The following is a 20,344-nucleotide window of genomic DNA, read 5'->3' on the forward strand; positions in this document are numbered from 1 at the left end:
GTCATACTTTTTAATCAAGGATTTCAAAGCCCGTTAAATTATTAACCCAATCATCCCAACAGCCCTATTATATATGGATGCTAAATATTATGACAGTCTCATTTTAGGAATTAAGAAATCAAGACACAGAAGTTGGACTTCTCTAAATATTAACCACTTTCCATTTAGGTTTCCTGACAAATAGTTCCCTAGAATCCACTCTCCATCTGCCTGCACAAGTGCAAATCTAAAAGAACAGTTATTGCAAATGGCAAAGGAATTGAGCATAAATACAAAGTTTCATTCCTTGTGGTCCAGCTAAGCCAAAGTTTATTCACATTTCTGCACTGACAAAAAAACTTGCACCGTTTCCTTCTTCAAGTGTAGATCGGGTAAGTCAGAGAGTGTTAACAGGAGGGCTTGCTCACCTGGGCAATTCCTATGTCTTTGTCAAAATGAGAGAATAAAACATTCACTCACTTCATGGAAGTAAATTGTGTCTTTAGGTTTGCAGCATGTTTCTCAGAAAGCTGATGAAAGAGGTTTATTTGACTGATAACAGCCTGAATTTTATGGTTACACACGTGACCACAAAATTGGTTTCTCACAAAACTGAAAGCAGGCTTCCTTGCAGCTTTGATATCAGGGACAGAAGACAGACACTTGTGGATATTTGCTGCTGCTGCTGCTGCTGTTGTTGTTGCAGTTAACTTATGTGCCCTTTTGTATTCCCGCTTGCCTTGCTACCTGCCTGCCATGTCATCGTGCAGTCTGTGTCGACAGTATTGCAGGGACAAAAAGCTCAAGTTGTCCCAGAGAAGAAGAGAACACAATCAGGCCCTCGAGGAAGAAAAGTCAGATTGGCACCTACTACACACAGGTTAATATTTGACAGTGACTTTGCCTGACACCTATGAATTGTTTGCAGTAAGACAAGTTAACATCCTTTAAAAATGACCTTTAATTGAGGTATTACTAGGTAGTAGCAGTAGGAGGAGGAGGAGTGGCAGCAGTCAGAGCCGTACAGTAGTAATAGTTGTAGCAGCAGCAAGAGTCATAATAGTAGCAGCCGAAGTAGGAGCAATACGGCTAATGACAAAAACAGAAACACCTACCATTTATTTGACTACGGTATGCCGAGCACTATGGTGGGTATTTTAAGTTAATTGTCTCTTTTAATGCTCACAGAGCCTTTGAGAGATACTTTTAATCACTTTTACAGATGAGGAAATGAGAAGTTTAAAAACTTGTCTGTGCTCACATAGCTAGGAAGTAGCAGAACTGGGATTAGCCTCAGTGCATTCCGATTTTATATGCCACGGATGTGAAAATGGGTACAATTTCATTCCAACTGTTTCTTTTTCATTCCTGTGTAGTTGCAGAAGAGACAAGGGAACTTTTGGCAGATAGGTACTTATTTTTTCAAAATACAGTTCTGGGGGTACAGTTTTCATAACTCATGCACTTTAAAATTGAATCTTGCTAAGTAGTATTCAGTTAAAAATAGTACTTTGTGTAACAGGTCATGAGTTAGAGATAGTATTACACAGAATGAGGGGCCTGACTTTGAGGCATAATGTTATTTCCTTTGTTAAAAAGGAAATGATTTGCCTTAAGGTGTGTGTGTGTGTGTATGTGTGTATATAATTATGATTGCACTGGAGAGAGTTAGCCTTCTAAAGTACCTGACTCTGCCAATAACATTAGTTTCTTCCTTCAATAATAACAGAAACTGAGAAGGACCTCAAGGAGTAAACCACGTGCTGCTCATTAGTCTTAAACCTTTCATGATGAGCATGTTTATTGGGGTGTTTAATAATTTGTGTTTCCTTAGAACCTTTCATCTTAGAATCCCAGTGTGCTTTATAAACATTAATTCTCTTAGCACTGCTACTAGGAAGATATATCTGTGTATATGTGGCTTAAATATGCTCCAAATGACTAAATGGTCTACTTTATGTCACAAAGTGTGGAAAAGTCAGTTATGGAAGCCACTCTTTGACTGAATGATTTATTCTAAGCACACATATGAAACCATAATCTCAGAAGAACATATTCCTCAGAAATATATTTCTGTACAGGATTGGCAAACTGTATAATTGATAACCACTCCCAAAATGCTCTGGATGTGGATCAATTTATTAAACCCAATTCAGATACTTAACAGCTCTGGAAGGGTCTTCTTGAGTGATCCAGAAAATTCTTAATTAATGTGATCCAGAAAATACTCTCTAAATAAGTCTGATAAGTTAGAGTTATGTAAATGAATGTCCATGTACTTGCACACACACACAAGGATGTTGGGCCTTTTGACCAGATTGCTTGGCCAAAGACTTCCCCACTGGCCCACATTTACCCAGAAGTCTTACATTATAGCTCATTTTTCATAAACTCTTGTCTTTCTCTTGTGGATATTAAGAAGAAAGGTTTTTTTATATAGCAACCATTTTACTTGGGATGCCTAATAGACAAGGAGACTTCAACTAGGATGCCTCTATGTCATTTACAAAAGTGCAGTGTGGCCAGTCTACCTACGGAGTGAGAACACTTCGTGTGAGCATGAGTAGTTGGCATTGGGGAGTTTAACTTTGGCTGATGTGTTGGAAAAATGTGTTTTCTTAAGTCCTGTAATATAAATTCAAGAGTTAAGAATTTGCACACAGATGTTTCATTCCACACCCAAGTTGTTCTTTTGCATGCCAACGGGCACACAGTTATCTCCTTAGCACATAAATTTGTAATTTTAAGCTATACTATATGCTGAAATATTTACATAGAAATAGGCCCTGGAAACATAACTTCAGCCCTTGGTGAACTATTATAAAAGAATATGCAAGATAGCATTACATCTTTGCAAAGTACAGTCTGGTTCCTCTGATTTTTTTTCTTACCTTCACCAACCTCCTTTTAAGAGGGATACTATTCAATTTACAGTGGATGAATTCAGTTTCTTTCCTTCTGCCCTATGCTTCTGCAAACCATCCCTTCTCCATGTAACAATTTCCACTTGGGCAGGTTTCTCATCCTCAAAATGCCTTCTACATTTCCCTTTTCAGGCAGTGTTTCCGAAAGGTAGTGTGCTCCTTAAAGCAGCTTCTTTAAGCCTAAACAAGTCTCAGCTTGTTCACATAAAGCATTTTCTTTCATCTACGAGAGCATCAAGGAAAGACAACACTCTAATGGAAGTACAAACTATCAGGCAAGCTTAGAAAAAGGGCTAGATATCTTTAACTTCAGAAACGGCAGCATACAACAGTTTCTGGGATTTGGTGATACCGAGAGTTGCATGCACTCTTACGGTTTAATTCATTTCAGAAATGAAGGAAATACTGCTTATTAGGATTCTGCAATGTGTGCAGTAATCATGGTTACCACAGATAGTTTTAACATACTATTTTTTTATTTATGCAAAAATGGTCCAATTAAAAACTATAATCTTTGTTGTAAAACTGGGGGAATTTAATGCATAATCAGAATTCAACAGATAATATTCTCATCAGCAAAAAGAGTAAGACCTTAACCCAAGGCCAAAAACAAATTATCCAATCACCCATCAGACAGCAAAATGAGAAGATTTAGTGTGTATTTAACTGGAACGCATGTATTTTGCAGGCTCACTAGATGCAAAATCATGTAGAACAAGACATCACTGAGCTATTTGAAAATGAAATGGTATAGTTTACTCATCACAAGGGATTTGGCAGCATTTCTGAACTGGGTGTAATAGTTCAGGATAACCTCTCTTTTTTCAAATTCTCATATCCTGAACAGATTTCAGGATTCTTGAAAATGGAGAACACTGGGCACCTTTCACTGAAGAATGTTTTTCAAGGATATAATTTTATTATGAGCGTTTGTGGTAGTGGTGGTCTATTTATGAGGAGAGACCAAGGTCAGATGGTTGTGCATCATTAAGAGACAGATGATGAAAGGAGGAACAAAATACATTCATCAGCAAACCAATATAAAAATGAAAGAAAATTAACAGGGGGCAGCATGGGGCAATGGGTGAAAAAACGTCTATGGCTACTCAGTCAAAGCCAGATAATATGCCTTGTGACTCTCTCAATTAGTTGCCCCACCACCCCCATTTGCCATTCAGAGGCATTCATTTCTCCCCCACTATTTATTCTGATTGAACTAAAGCTTGTGTGTGGTAATTGCCATTCACATTTTCTTGATTTTCTCACCCTAAGAAATACCTCTTTAATGTCAGCAGCAACCCCATTTGTTGCCTATATTTTAGCATGCTCATTCTCAACATAATATAAATAGTATTAGGTAGAGCAACAACTTCCGTTCCCCTACATTGAAACGAGGTATCTGGGGTTTTTTGTACATTGTTCTTAACATTGTGCCCCTAATCGTCTATAAAGTCACTGTGTCTATTGACTTTGCTCTCACTGACAATCCTGTAAACACTCTAAAACTGCTTTATCCTGAAGTCTTGCACATGCCCCTTAGCATCCTTTGTACCATTTGCTTTTATTTAAGATGCTTTTTCACATGACATTGTGAGATAATCATTCTATATGGCAGGCATGTAGAAAAGTGAGTATTAAAACCTATCAAGTTCTTCACCCCTTTTCCCACTACAGTATCTATATCCAAGTTCTCTCTCCCTCTTAGGGGAAGATGTCTTTTAGAACATCTTTGGCTAGTAATTCTCTCAAGGATTTTTGTTTTATACTACTTATTCTTCAGATTTATAAAATCATGTGTACCACTATAAACTATCAAATTCAAGCCAAAGTGGAGCACTTCAAATTGTGAAAGACCCCAACAGACGTTAAAGTCTCAGCACCATGGATTTTCCCATGATGGCCAGAGTATACATAGAAGTGACATTCAGTAATTTAATAATAACAAATCCAAACATATAAGGTAAAACCTCCCCATCTGTGCCTAATTCTTTAGCAAGTGTTCACAATGCAAATGCTACAAGCTTTTCTAGGTCATTTGGCATTATGTGAGAGATCACCGCTCTGACCCCATATGGTGAAGCGTCAGTAGCTAAACAGATTGGCAGGGTAGGGTCATAATACACTACAGTCCTTGAGGACATCAGTTGCTGTTTAGTCAATTCAAAAGCAGCTTGACATTCCTTTCAACAATGACACTGTTTATTTTACTGTAATATTTCTATCATAAAAAGTAACTGCTATAGGAAGATATGATTTACATTTCCTGAAGTAGTTAAAACAGAAATATGGAATGCTATATATAGGCAAATGATATATATTTATGTGACTAGTAGACTATAATAAATAGATGATATATATGTTTATATTCATATTTATGTTATAGAAGGCAGAATTAATTAAGCTTTTAATGATATGATCAGATTTTTTTTTTGAAAATACAATTTTTTAGACACTCGGTAGAGAAAATGAGTGTAGGATAAAAAAATTTTAAAACATTTACATTATTTTCAGGATGACTGTCAAATACCTTTAACCACATCAACTTCTCTGTAATTCAGGTAGAATTAGATACCAAACTAAAAGGCCATATATGAGACTTAATTGACATTCACTTAAGAAAATTAAATTTTTACAAGAGAGTAAATATGCTAAGGATGGGAGGTGAGCCTTTGTTACCTAATTCCTACAGCTCAGTCACTCATTCTTTCATTCACTCTTTTATTTTTACCAAAAATTTTGACTTAATTTGACCTCACCTTAAAACTTTTTGCCTTTTGTCTATTCATCAACATGCTCCTCAAATGAGAAATATTTCATATTGACCTTCTTATTTTCTAGTTTTTCATCATAATCAAAGGTAATGGGGGGCTTGAGAAGGAAGACTAACTGGCACTACCAAAATATCTTCCTGCTGAACAAATTATTTCAGAACTGTCACTAAACATAAATCCATGATATATGAAGTTCTATGAAATTTACATCACTTTATGATTCTGCAATTAGATTCATTACTTCAGTGTATGGTAAATGGTCCGTATCTAAGAAGAGCTTATGTTATAACTAGTCACTATGTATTCTTATGGTGGACACAATATAAATAGATAACTGATGAAAACAAATGGAGGAAACTGTCAAATTTCCCTCCAAAAGCTATACTTGGGATTTTATTTTGATGAATAAAATGATTAAAAGTGAAAAAAGCCCACAAATTATAAAATTCTTGTCCTTATAAAATAGTTCAAATATGTGGCCGATAAATATTACTGTCATAGATACATAAAATGCTTTAACTGGTGTGAAAATTTGTTAAAAAGAATGAGGTTATCATTTTAGGAAAGCATAATAACAGAGGACCACTTTGCAACTATATAAAACTTAAGCAAGAGATTTCTTCAGTATAGCTTGAGGTAGACCAAGCCTCCCACTCATAACAATCTGAAATCTGGATAAAGTACTAAAAATATATTTGAAAGTATCAAGCAACTTCTAAGCAAAATGTACTTGAGGGGTAACAGAGAAGAGAGTCACAGAGTAGTAGTGAGAATTCTGTAGCATTTGCTTATTCTTACTTGGCTGTTCTGGCAAAGAGCCAGAACACTAGGTTGCTGCCAAGAGACAGAGAAACAAGTACAACTTTTGGTAGTCTTCTAGGTCAAGAGAGACAAAAAAATATCGGAGTTTGAGTCTGCTTTGAACAGCCAGTAAGAACCTAGTAAGAAAGCAGGTGCATCAAACTGAGCCTGATGTAATTCCAATTTTCCTTTTCTAAACATGTGCCAAATTCTTGAACTGTACAAAGCAGGAGGGTGAGAAACAAGAAGAAAGTTCTGAAGGGCAGAATGAAAACTTCCAGAGGGTCTTAAGAAGACAAAAATTGCAGTTTACCAACCACTATTGAGGAAATGCTTCAGTGAACTTCAGCAGCTCATTGGTTCCCTGGGAAAGACTTCACCCTAGAAGTAGAAATGAGCCAGAGTAAGAGGAAGTCTTAGGAAACTGATACCAAAACTTCAGTATTCCCAGTTTCTGATTGGATCAAGATGATATGTTACCACACCATCTGTTGTATAAGCAAAATCTTCTCTGGAGGAAGAAAATATCATATAGAACCTCAAAAATTTAGCATACACACAGTCTAGTAGTGAAAACTAAAACAAAACAGAAATGCCAAGAAATAGAATTTTAAACTGAATGATATAAATAGATTCACAAATGACCACAATCTTAAGAGTTATCAGGTAGAATATGAAATTATTAGTATATTCAAGACAATAGGTGATAAAAATGGAGAATTCCTCCAGAAAACTAAAATTTAAAGAAAATAAAGTAGAAATTCTCAGACTGAAAAATAAACAAACAACTCAGTTCAACATGGGCAGAAGATATGAACAGATATTTTTCCAAAGAAGACATACAGATGTCTTAACAGGCACATGAAAAGATGCTCAACATTGCTAATTATTAGAGAAATGCAAATCAAAACCACAAAGAGATATCATCTCATACCTATCAGAATGGTGATCATCAAAAATCTACAAATAACAAATGTTGGAGAGAGTGTGGAGAAAATGGAACCTTTGCACATTGCTGGTGGGAATGTAAATTGGTGCAGCCACTATGAAAAACAGTATGGAAGTTCCTCAAAAAAACTAAAAATAGAACTACCATATGATCCAGTAATTTCACTCTCATGAGTGTATCCAAAGAAAGCAAAAACACTAATTGAAAAGATACGTGCACTCTAATGCTCATAGCAGCATAATTTATACTAGACAAGATATGAAACAACCCAAATGTCCATCAACAGATGAATGGGTGGAGATGTAGTGTGTGTGTGTATGTATATATTCATTCCAGCATTCCAGAGTGTATATACACTCTAGAATATTACTCAGCCATAAAAAGAATGAAATTCTGCCATTTGTAACAACATGGATGGACTGAGAGAATATTATGCTTAGTGAAAAAAGTCAGATAGAAAAAGACAAATATTGCATGCTATCACTTATATGTGGAATGTAAAAAAATTAAGCAAATGAATGAATATAACAAAACAGAAACAGACTCACAGATAGAGAAAACAAACTAGTGAATACCAGTGGGGAGTGGGAAGGGGATAGGGACAAGATAGGGATATGGAATTAAGAGATACAAACTATTATGTATAAAGTAGATAAACAACAAGCATATATTGTACAGCACAGGGAAATATAGCCATTATTTTGTAACAACTTTGGAGTATAATCTACAAACTTCCATTTTTTAAGTGAATAAGTTCTGGGGATCTATCTAATTACAGCAGAGTGACTATAATTAAGAATATTGTATTATATACTTGAAAGTTGCTGTGAGTAGACTTTAAATACTATCACACAAACACAAATAAATGATAAGTATATGAGGTAATGGGGGTGTTCCTATTGTGATAATCACATATATATCATATTGTACACCTTAAACTTAGATATGCTTTGTGTCAATTACATCTTACTAAAGCTGGAAAAGAATGGCTTAAAGATTTCAGGGCACAGATTCAAGAAACCCTACCGACTCTAAGCAAGATAAATAAAAAGAAAACTGTACTTAGATTCATCATAGTAAGCCTGTTGACAATCAATGATAAAGAGAAAATCTTAAAAGCAAGAACAAAAGACACATTTCTTCAAGGAGAAATAAAACTTCTCAACAGACACAATGGAAATTAGAAGATAATAGAATGACATATTTAAAGACCCAATAAAAAACCTGACAACTTAGAATTCTACACCAAGCAAAACAACAATCAAAGATTAAAATAATATAAAGATGTTTCCAGACAAACAGAACTATAATCTTACCAATGAGATGATAGAGTTCTTCAAGAAGGAAAATTATCCCAGTTAGAATGACAGAAATGCAGAAAGAAATGAAAGGCAACATTACAAAGGCTAATATGTGAGTTAATATAAGTGAATACTGACTAAAATAATACTAATAGCAATAACCATAATAATAATATATTGTAAAGTTTAGTATATAAATATATAAAATATACATGCACATATAATATACATAATTCTAACTCTAACTCTAATCCTATCTATATAAGGTCAGTTCTCATTATTCATAGATAATTTGCAAAATTTTCCTATGTACTAAATTTATTTATAACCCCCAAATAAATACTCATAACAATTTCACAATCATTTGAGGATATATTCATGTACAGAATAGTGAAAAATTTGAGTCATCCAAGGTACCCCTTCCTGTCTGAGGTAACACAAGCAACACTCTGACTTCTCATTTTAGTTCTCATACTATAAACATGAGTCCTTTTCATTGTCTATTCAGTACTAAGGTTTTTACTTTCTTTTTTTTTTTTTTTTGGTGATTTCACTCTTAAAATGGTTCCCAAGCATAGTGTGGAAGTGCTGTCTAGTGTTCTTAAGCACGAGAAAGCTATGATTTACCTTACAGAGATGTTGGATGAGATTATAGTGTGTTAGATAAGCTTTGTTTTGGAGTTGTAGTGCTGTTGGCTGTGAGTTCAATGTTAATCGATCAGCGATGCATATTTTAAAAGGCATCTTTGTATAGAAACATATGAAAGATAAGTTTATGTATTGATTGGTTGACAAATTTGGCTCATAGGAAACTAACTTTATTTTCTCTCACAGCAATAATTCATTATTTGCTAATTCAGTATTCATAGCAACTTTATAGAAAATTACCTTGACTAACAATCAGCTCTGTGTGTGTGTGTGTGTGTGTGTGTGTGTGTGTGTGTTTATTCCAGTCCAGGGAAGTTGGTAGAGAGTCACTTTTCCCTGCTCCTGCCCTCTAAGTACAGCCAAGTAACCTGGAAATAATTCAGCAGGCAATTATTAAAGGACTCTGGAAGATGGAAAGAAGGTGGACTGCCTAATGACCTTAGAATTTAAGGAACAACACCGCAGTCAATTCCCTGGATTTTCTTTTTCTTTCCTATATTCCAAACTGGGAACCACAAAGACCTGCAAATCTGAATGACCAACATACATAGACAAAACAAAACACCCAGAAAATCCTGCTTCCTCAGGCCAAATGTCTGGGAAAGAAAAAAGCCAGTAGAGACCTAGTTAGGAGATCTATAACTGGTGGAAGTGGTGGGCCCAATCTGCCATAGCAGCAGTGCCAACAAAGACGGGGGAGGACAAAGAGACTAAGTCATGTTTTAATATTTCACTTTAATTAGTAAAATGCCAATATTGGTAAGATGAGATAAGTTATATATGTATATTTTATTACCTAGAGCAACCACTAAGAAAGTGGTACAAAGTAATATACTTAAAAGCAATATAAATAAATCAAGTTGGAATAAAAATTGTTCAAGTAATGCACAGAAAGAAAAAAAGAGAAACAGGAATGTGAGAGACAGGAAATAAATAAAATGGTAGAATCAAGCCCTAATATATTGATGATTACTTTAAATATAAACAATCTAAATACAGAATTGAAAAGATTGGCAGAGTACATTTAAACAAACAAACAAACATGACCTCAAGTCTGTTGTGTACAGGAAACTCATTTCAAACATAACAGCATAAGTAGTTTGAGAATAAAAAGATGAAAAAAGACATTATAGTAATACTGATTTCAAAAAAACAAGAGTAACTGTGTGAATGTTACATAAAGTGACTTCAGAACAAAGGAAATTACTAGGGACATGGAGGGACATTACATAATGCTAAAAGAATCAATCCATCAAAAGACAGAGGGATCCTAATTGTGAATGCATCAAACAACGCAGCTTCAAAATACATGAAACAAAACTGTTAGACCTGAAAGAAGAAATGAACAAGTCCACAATTATAGTTTGTGACTTAAAAACTACACTCGCATCAATTTATGGAGCAACTAGACTAAAAACAATCATTAAAGAATAGAACTGAACAGCACCATCAACCAACATTGATATACTCAATGTAATAGAATTATCAACCCATAACAGAAGAATATACATTCTTTTCAAGTGCCCACAGATTGTGCCCACCAGTGTAGACCATATCCCGAGTCACAATCAAACCTCAACAAATTTTAAAAGAGTTAAAATCACCCAGAGTATGTGCTCTAATCATAATGGAATCAAACTAGAAATTGATAACAGGGATACAACAGGGAAATCTTGAAACACTTGGAAATTACACAAAACAGTACTAAACAATCTATAGGTCAAAGAATAAGTCTTTGGGAAATTTTTAAAAATATATACGGAACTGAATAAAATAAAAATACAACATATCAAAACATGTGGAATTAAAATAATGCTGAGTGGGATATTGACAGCACTAAATTCTTACATTAAAAAAAGATACACCGCAAATCAACAATTTAAGTTCCTACCTCAAGAAATTAGAAAATGAAAAAAAGCAAAATAAATGCAAAGTAAGCAGAAGGAGTAAATAGTAAAGACAAGAACAGAAGCCAGTGAAACTGAAAACAGGAAAACAATAGAGAAAATCAATGATGGAAAGCACCATTTCTTTAACAATTTTTTTTTCATAGATAATCCTCTAGCAAGTCTGACAAATGTAAAAAGAAGACACAAATCGCTAATATCAGAAATGAAGCATGAAGTATCACTACAGATCCTGAAGCCATTAAAATGATTATAAAGGAATACTGCAAACAACTCTACACACATAAACTTGACAACTTAGGAAAAATGTCTTAAAAATCACAAACTGTCACAATTCAACCAAGATGAAACACTTCCTAATTCGTTTTATTCAGTATGATCATGATATCAAAACCAGAAGAGACAATACAAAACAAGAAAACTACAGATCAATATCTCTCATGAATTTGCAGGAAAAAATCCTTAACAAAACATTAGCCAATTTCAACAATTTGTAAAAAAAAAAAAAAAATACCATGTCCAAGTGGGATTTACTTCAGGTATGCAAAGGTGGTTCATTATTTGAAAAGCATATCTAAAACACCTATGGCTAACATCACACTTAATGGTGAAAGACAAAATGTTTCCACTTTATATTGAGAACAAGGCAAGAATGATCACTCTTACCATTCTTCTTTTTCCTTTTAGCGGAGGTAAACACTCTTACCATTTTTTTAAACATTTTCTATTGATTTATAATCATTTTACAATGTTGTGTCAAATTCCAGTGTAGAGCACAATTTTTCAGTTACATGAACATACATATATTCATTGTCACATTTTTTTCCTCTGTGAGCTACCATAAGATCTCGTATATATTTCCCTGTGCTATACAGTATAATCTTGTTTATCTATTCTACAGTTTTGAAATCCCAGTCTATCTCTTCCTACCCCCTACCCCCTTGGCAACCACAAGTTTATATTCTATGTCTATGAGTCTATTTCTGTTTTGTATTTATGCTTTGTTTGTTTGTTTGTTTTTAGATTCCACATATGAGCGATCTCATATGGTATTTTTCTTTCTCTTTCTGGCTTACTTCACTTAGAATGACATTCTCCAGGAGCATCCATGTTGCTGCAAATGGCATTATGTTGTCGGTTTTTATGGCTGAGTAGTATTCCATTGTATAAATATACCACTTCTTCTTTATCCAGTCATATGTTGATGGACATTTAGGCTGTTTTTATGTCTTGGCTATTGTAAACAATGCTGCTGTGAACATTGGGGTGCAGGTGTCATTTTGAAGCAGGGTTCCTTCTGGATATTTGCCCAGGAGTGAGATTCCTGGGTCACATGGTAAGTCTATTCCTAGTCTTTTGAGGAATCTCCATACTGTTTTCCACAGTGGCTGCACCAAACTGCATTCCCACCAGCAGTGAAGGAGGGTTCCCTTTTCTCCACAGCCTCTCCAGCAATCGTCATTTGTGGATCTTTGAATGATGGCCATTCTGCCTGGTGTGAGGTGATACCTCACTGTAGTTTTGATTTGCATTTCTCTGATAATTAGTGATATTGAGCATTTTTTCATGTGCCTATTGATCATTTGTATGTCTGTCTTGGAGAATTGCTTGTTTAGGTCTTCTGCCCATTTTTGGATTGGGTTGTTAATTTTTTTCTTATTGAGTCGTATGAGCTGCTTATATATTCTGGAGATCAAGCCTTTGTCGGTTTCATTTGCAGAAATTTTTTCCCATTCTGTAGGTTGTCTTTTTGTTTTACTTCTTGTTTCCTTTGTTGTGCAGAAGCTTGTAAGTTTCATTAGGTCCCATTTGTTTATTCTTGCTTTTATTTCTAATAGAAAAATTTTGAGATGTATGTCAGATAATGTTTTGCCTATATTTTCTTCTAGGAGGTTTATTGTATCTTGTCTTATGTTAAGTCTTTGATCCATTTTGAGTTGATTTTTGTGTATGGTGTAAGGGAGTGTTCTCGCTTCATTGTTTTACATGCTGCTGTCCAGTTTTCCCAACACCATTTGCTGAAGAGACTTTCTTTATTCCATTGTATATTCTTGCCTCCTTTGTCGAAGATGAGTTGACCAAAAGTTTGTGGGTTCATTTCTGGGCTCTCTATTCTGTTCCATTAGTCTGTATGTCTGTTTTTGTACCAATACCATGCTGTCTTGATGGCTGTAGCTCTGTAGTATTGCCTGAAGTCTGGGAGAGTTATTCCTCCAGCCTGTTTCTTTCTCTTCAGTAATGTTTTGGCAATTCTAGGTCTTTTGTGGTTCCATGTAAATTTTATTATGATTTGTTCTAGATTTGTGAAATATGTCCTGGGTAATTTGACAGGGATTGCATTAAATCTGTAGATTGCCTTGGGCAGTGTGACCATTTTAACAATATTGATTCATCCAATTCAGGAGCATGGGATATCTTTCCATTTTTTAAAGTCTTTAATTTCCTTCATCAATGGTTTATAGTTTTCTGTGTATAATTCTTTCACCCCCTTATTTAGATTTATTCCTAGGTATTTTATTACTTTGGGTGCTATTTTAAAGGGGATTGTTTCTTTACTTTCTTTTTCTGTTGATTCATCATTAGTGTAAAGAAATGCCACTGATTTTTGAACGTTAATCTTGTAACCTGCTATCTTGCTGAATTCTTCGATCAGCTCTAGTAATTTTTGTGTGGACCTTTTAGGATTTTCTATATATAGTAACATGTCATCGGCATATAGTGACAATTTTACCTCTTCTTTTCCAATTTGGATCCCTTTTATTTCTCTCTCTTGCCTGATTGCTGTGGCTAGGACTGGACAAAATGACATGATCATCTCAATAGATGCAGAGAAAGCATTTGATAAAATGCAACACCCATTTATGATAAAAAACTCTCGCCAAAGTGGGTATAGAGGGAACATATCTCAACATAATAAAAGCTATATATGACTATCCTACAGCCAGCATAGTACTCAATGGTGAAAAACTCAAAAGCTTCCCACTAAAATCTGGGACAAGAAAAGGATGCCGATTATCACCACTCCTATTCAACATAGTCTTGGAAGTCCACTCTTACCATTCTTAGTTCAACATGATGCTGGATTACCATTCTTATGATGCTGGATGCTGGATGTTCTAGCTAGCCACTGTAAAGCATGAAAAGGAAATAAAAAGCATACAGATTGGAAAGGGGGAAAAAAACTGTCCCAAATTTGCAGATTAAAATAATCATGTATGTGGAAAATCCTGAGGAGTCTACCAAATCAATCTCCTAGAAATAAGTGGGTTCAACAAGGTCACAGGATGCAATATAAAAATGTAAAAAAAAAAAAAGAATTATAGAACTATATACCAGCAAAGAATATGTGGACATTAAAATTAAAAATACAGTATTATTTTCAATTGCTCCAAAGAAAGAGAAATACTTAGGTTTAATTCCAACATGACATATACAGGATGTTTACTGAAAATCACTCAGTGCAGGTAAAAGAAATCAAAGAACATCTAAACAAACAAAAAGCAAACCATGTTCATGGATTGAAAGAGTCATCATTGCAAAGATGTCAATTCTTCCCAAACTGATATACAAATTTCTGTCAAAATTTCAAACATTTTTATAGTAATAAGCAAGATTATTCTAAAATGTATATAGTAAAGTAAAGGAACTAGAATAAGTAATACAACTTTGAAAAAGAAGGATAATGAGGGAGAAATCAGTCTATATGATTTTAAGACATTCATATAGCGATAGTAATCCAGACTGATATTGGTAGAGGGATAGACCCATAAATCAATGGAACAGAATAGAGAACCCAGAAGTGGGCTCACAAAAATATGGCCAACTAATTTTTTTTTATAGAGATGTAAAAGCAATTCAGTGGAGAAAGACAGCTTTTTCTTTGATGCTGAACTGGACATGCATAGGTGCACAAATAAAACATCGATCTTAAGTCACATTTTATGGAAAAATTATTCAAAATAGATCATTAACTTAAATGTGATATTTAAAAGTATAAAACTTTTAAAACAAAGTACAGAAGAAAATTTTGGAATCTAGAACTAGGCAAAGAAATCTTAGATAAAATGAACTTCATATAAATTAAAGTTTTGTGAAAAACCTTGTTAATAGGATGAAAAGACAAATTACAGACTGGGAGAAAATATTTGCAAACTACATATCTGACAAATGGCTAATTACTCATATCTAGAATATATAAAGCTATCTCAACATTTAACAGTAAAAAACAAAACCAAAAATAAATACTTTCATTTAAAAATGGGAGAAATACAGGAAAGATATTTCACTGAAAAGAATATAAAGATGCCAAGTAGGCACATGATGTTTAAAATCATTAGCCATTAGGGAAATGCAAATTAAAACCACAATGATAGCACTGTACACCTTTCCAAATGGACAAAATAAAAAATAGCGACACCACCAAATGCTGGAAAAGATGTAAAGATAATTGGATCATGCATTACTAGTGGGAATGAAAAATGATACAATCACTCTGAAAAATAGTTTGACAGTTTCTTAAAACACTAAACATGCAACTATCATACAATTCAGCAATTATATTCCTTGGCGTTTACCCAGAGAAATGAAAATTGATGTCTACACAAAACATTTGTTCGTAGCAGTTTTATTCATAATAGCCCCAAACTAGAAATGACCAAAATGTCCTACAATAGGAGAATAGTTAAATAATGGCACATCTATGCCATGGTTTAGTACCTGGCACTGAACGAATTTTTCTTTCCATGTAACAACTTGGATAGATCTCAAGAATTCCATTTTATAACATCTTGAATAAACAATATTATAGGGATAGAGAAAAGATTAGTACTGTCCAGGGGTTATGGATTGGGATAAGGATGTGGAAGGAAGTGTAGCTATAAAGTGGTAACACAAGATTGCCTCATAGTGATAGAACAGTTGTGTATCTTGGTTATGGTAGGAGTTATACAAAGCTACACATGTGATGAAATTGAATAGAATTGCACATACATACATACACACACGAGTATGTGCATTTTGTGAAATCTGAATAAGCTCTGAGAATGCTACTAATGCTGTTTTGTTAGTTTTCATATTGTAGTATAGTTATGTAAGATATTCAGTTTAGGGGAGGTGCAATGAAGAGTACACATTATCTTTCTTTGCAAGATTTCTTTGTAAATAGAATTCTCTATAAATCTATAATGACTTAAAAATGAAAAGTTAAAAATATATACAGAAATAAAGTACAAAATAACAATGGCCAAAATGGCAAAAGAGTGTTAAATGTTTTTAAATTGTTTTATGGTCCTACTATTGTTTGAGAAGAGATAAGAGTAGTCTAAGTCATTGAATTTCAATAAGTCAACTGTGCATGTTTTAATGCTCAGGGCAGGGATTGGAACGCAACAATGCATGGGCTAGACACCAGTTTTTCAATAAAGTTTTATTCTCACACAGCCACAGCCATTCATTTACTCATCGTTTATCTACTTTTGCAGTATCTTGGCAAAATTGTTACTGTATGGCCCTTAAACCATAAAATATGTACTCTCTGGCCCTTTAAGAAAAAGTTTGTCTACCACTGTTCTAGGGCAAAGGCAACAAGAGAACATAGAACTAGCAAACTAATGGAAAGAAGCCTGTTCTAATAAAATATACCTGGTTAATCCAATGGAAAATATGAAAGAATTAAAAAGAACATAAATGAGAGACTGAGCAAACAAGATAGTAAATATAAACCCAAACCTATCAATAATTGTATTAAATATAAATAGACTAAATATGCTAATTAAATGAGAAGATTGTCAAATTGGATAAAAATTGTATACAGTCTAAAAGAGACATCTTAAAGGGACTGAACATTTAGTGGAAAAGAGTAAAAAAGATATATAATGCAAACACAAACTCAAAGAGAGTTGACATAACTATATTCATAGCAGACAATATGAACATTAAGACAGGAAGAATTACTTGAGATAATGGAAATATTTCTTAAAGAAAAAAGAGTACACCTACTAGGAAGAATTTACAATTCTAAATTTTTGTTCACTGAATCATAATTTCAAAATATACTAACAGTAACAGAAAGAACTAGAGGGAGAAAGATAGATACACAGTATCAGTAGGAGATTTTAACGTACCTCTATCAACTGAGAAAGCAAGCAGACAGAAATCAGCAAGGACACAGACAATCTAAAAAACACAATAAAAATAACGTTACTAATTTATATAGAAAACTGTACGCAATAATGACAGAGTACACATACTTTTCAAGTGCAAATGAAGTATATATCAAAATTGATCATGTGCTGGACATTAAAAGAAACCTCTGCAAAGTGGAAATAAGCTAGAAATCAATAAAAATATCAAGAATATCCCCAAAATGTTTGGAAGGGCTTCAGGAACTCTCAGGGCTACCAGGACCACACTTTGATAAATTCTGGGTTAATACATTAATTCTGTTACTATAAATTGGAATCTTCTGGTCCAGATGACTTCACCAATGAATCAAACACTTAAGGAGGAAATAGCATCAATCTTGCAAAAACTCTTTCATGGAGTAAAAATAGGGAACATTTCCCAATTCATTTTCTAAAGCCAGCAAAACTTTGATACCAAAACAGTAAGACAGAGTTGGTAAGCTTTGCTTTTTCTACAAAGGGTCAGATAGTAAATATGCTAGATTTTTGGGACCATAAAGGTCTCTGTTGCAGCTACTCCACTCTGCCAGTGAAGCAAGAAGGCAGCCATAAACAATACAGAAATGAACAGGTATGGTTGTACCCTGATGAAACTTTATTAATAGACACTGAAATTTGAATTTCATGTCTTTTTCACCCCACTCAGGTTCTGACTTACTGTGCCAGGCCTCTTCTTTGGAACACACTTCCCATCAAGTATTGACTCCGACACCTCCCTGCTCTGGTCTGTCTTCCTTGTCGTGCAATGCCTTTCTCATCTTGCTTGGGCTGACACCTTGCAGAGCCCTCTCCCTCTCAAAGGGAGACCCTCCTGACTCTACTTGGTCTCTGATTCTACATGTGGCTGCTTTCCTCATCCTGCTTGAGCTTGAATATCCTGTGCCAGGCAGTCTTTCTAAGCAGATGCCCTTCTTACCCAGGTTTTGCTCTTATATCTTGATCATGGCCCCTGCAGATTCCCCTCAACTCACTACCTTTCACTGCCTCACCTGATGACTTCAGGGCTGTATTGTTCAGAAAAGGAAGGGAATTGAGAGAAAGGAAAGAACACTTAGAGCACAGGGAACTATATTCAATAGCTTGTAGTAACTTATGGTGAAAAAGAATATGAAAATGAATATATATATGTTCATGTATGACTGAAGCAGTACACCAGAAATTGACACAACATTGTAAATTGACTATACTTCAATTATATGTTAAAAAAACAAAAAGGTATAGGAAAAGGAAGGGAAGAGAAGAAATGAGAAAGGAGGGAAAAATAAGGAGGAAAATAATCAATATATTTAAAAATGACATTTCAAGGTAATTTTTTCTTGTTGTAAAACTAAGATTTTGTTAAAAATTGGAAGGTTAACACTAGGGTAAGACTTCACAACCTGAGCATTGACATAAAATTGTTTCACAATTAACTATTTATTGTATGTAATTAGTTGTGAGGGGTTTTAAAAGTAATTTAGTGCTAATAACAAAAGTACCAAAATGTCTGCATATGAATTTCTTTTTTGATACAGTAGAGGGAACTCAAGGTTATTTTTATAAAAACACTATATGTATACTGATAAGCTTTTTTGATTGGTAGTGGAGGAGGCAGAGTCATATCTAGGACTCAACCTATATTAATGTAAACATGACCCGCAATGTATTTTGTTGTAGGTAAGATGGTTTGGAATCACTTCATTGAAAGGTAGTTCTAACTTTTTCTGGATATAATATTAAAAATTAAAATAAGTAAAATAAAAATTAAACTCATAAATTCAGAGTAAATGAACTTTAATCAAGGAGTGGGCAGCCTATAGAGTTTTGAACTTTGTTTCAACCAAAGTTTACTTCCCCCTGAATTTTATATGAATAAAAAGCAAGTTTACTTCCAAAGGGAAATGTCACACAATACTGTGTATATTTTAAATAACGTACATGTATTATGAGTGTTTTGGAGAAAAATATTATGCAAGGGGAAGAAGAGCCACAGGCTCGCTTATAAGGATGAAAGACTAGATGGTTCTTACACAGAATGCTGGTTTATAATGATATATAGTGAGTTTTCAGTGTTAACTATTTTATATTTCAAATAAAATAGCATTCCAGATCATGGCATAAAAGCAAGAATTTAATTCAATTGAAATAACTAGCTAAAGATACACCATTTTATAGCATATTAAAGTTTATTGAGAGAATCTGTCATACATGCTTAAAATTTAGGTCATATTTGGCTTTAAAATTAGATAAATATGCTCAATTTTCAGAGATTACTCTAAATTACTTTTAAAGTAAACTTTTTATTGAGGTGTAACATACATAAATGTTTAAAAAACATATGTACAGCTTATTTTTTTCTTTAACTCTATTTTTCAACAGCTTTATTGAGGTATAAATGACATGCAATAAACTGCACATATTTAAAGCATGCATTTTGGTAAGTTTTCACATATGTATGCCCCCATTAAGCCATCACCACAGTCAAGGCAATGAATATATCCATCATCTCCAAAAGTTTCCTTATGCCTCTTGGTAATTCCATCCTTTCTGTCTCTTCTGTCCCCAACTCCAGGAAACAACTGATTTATTTTCTATCAGTAATGTTTAGTAGCATTTTTCTAAGATATTTTATACAAATGAAAGCATACTGCATATACTTTTTAACATCTGGCTTCTTTTACTCAGCATTTTAATGCCCTTGATATCCATCCAAGTTGTGTGTATGGTTAGTTTTCTTTTTTTTTTTAATTGCTGAATAATATTTCATTGTGTGGATGTACCAGAATTTAACTATTCCCCTGCTGAAGGAAATCTGAGTTGTTTCCAGTTTAGGGCTATTACAAATCAAACAGCTATGAACATTTGTGTACAGGTTTTGTGTGAACATGTTTCTGTTTCTCTGG

This window comes from Vicugna pacos, chromosome X (assembly GCF_048564905.1).
Source record: "Vicugna pacos chromosome X, VicPac4, whole genome shotgun sequence".
NCBI lineage: Eukaryota > Metazoa > Chordata > Mammalia > Artiodactyla > Camelidae > Vicugna > Vicugna pacos.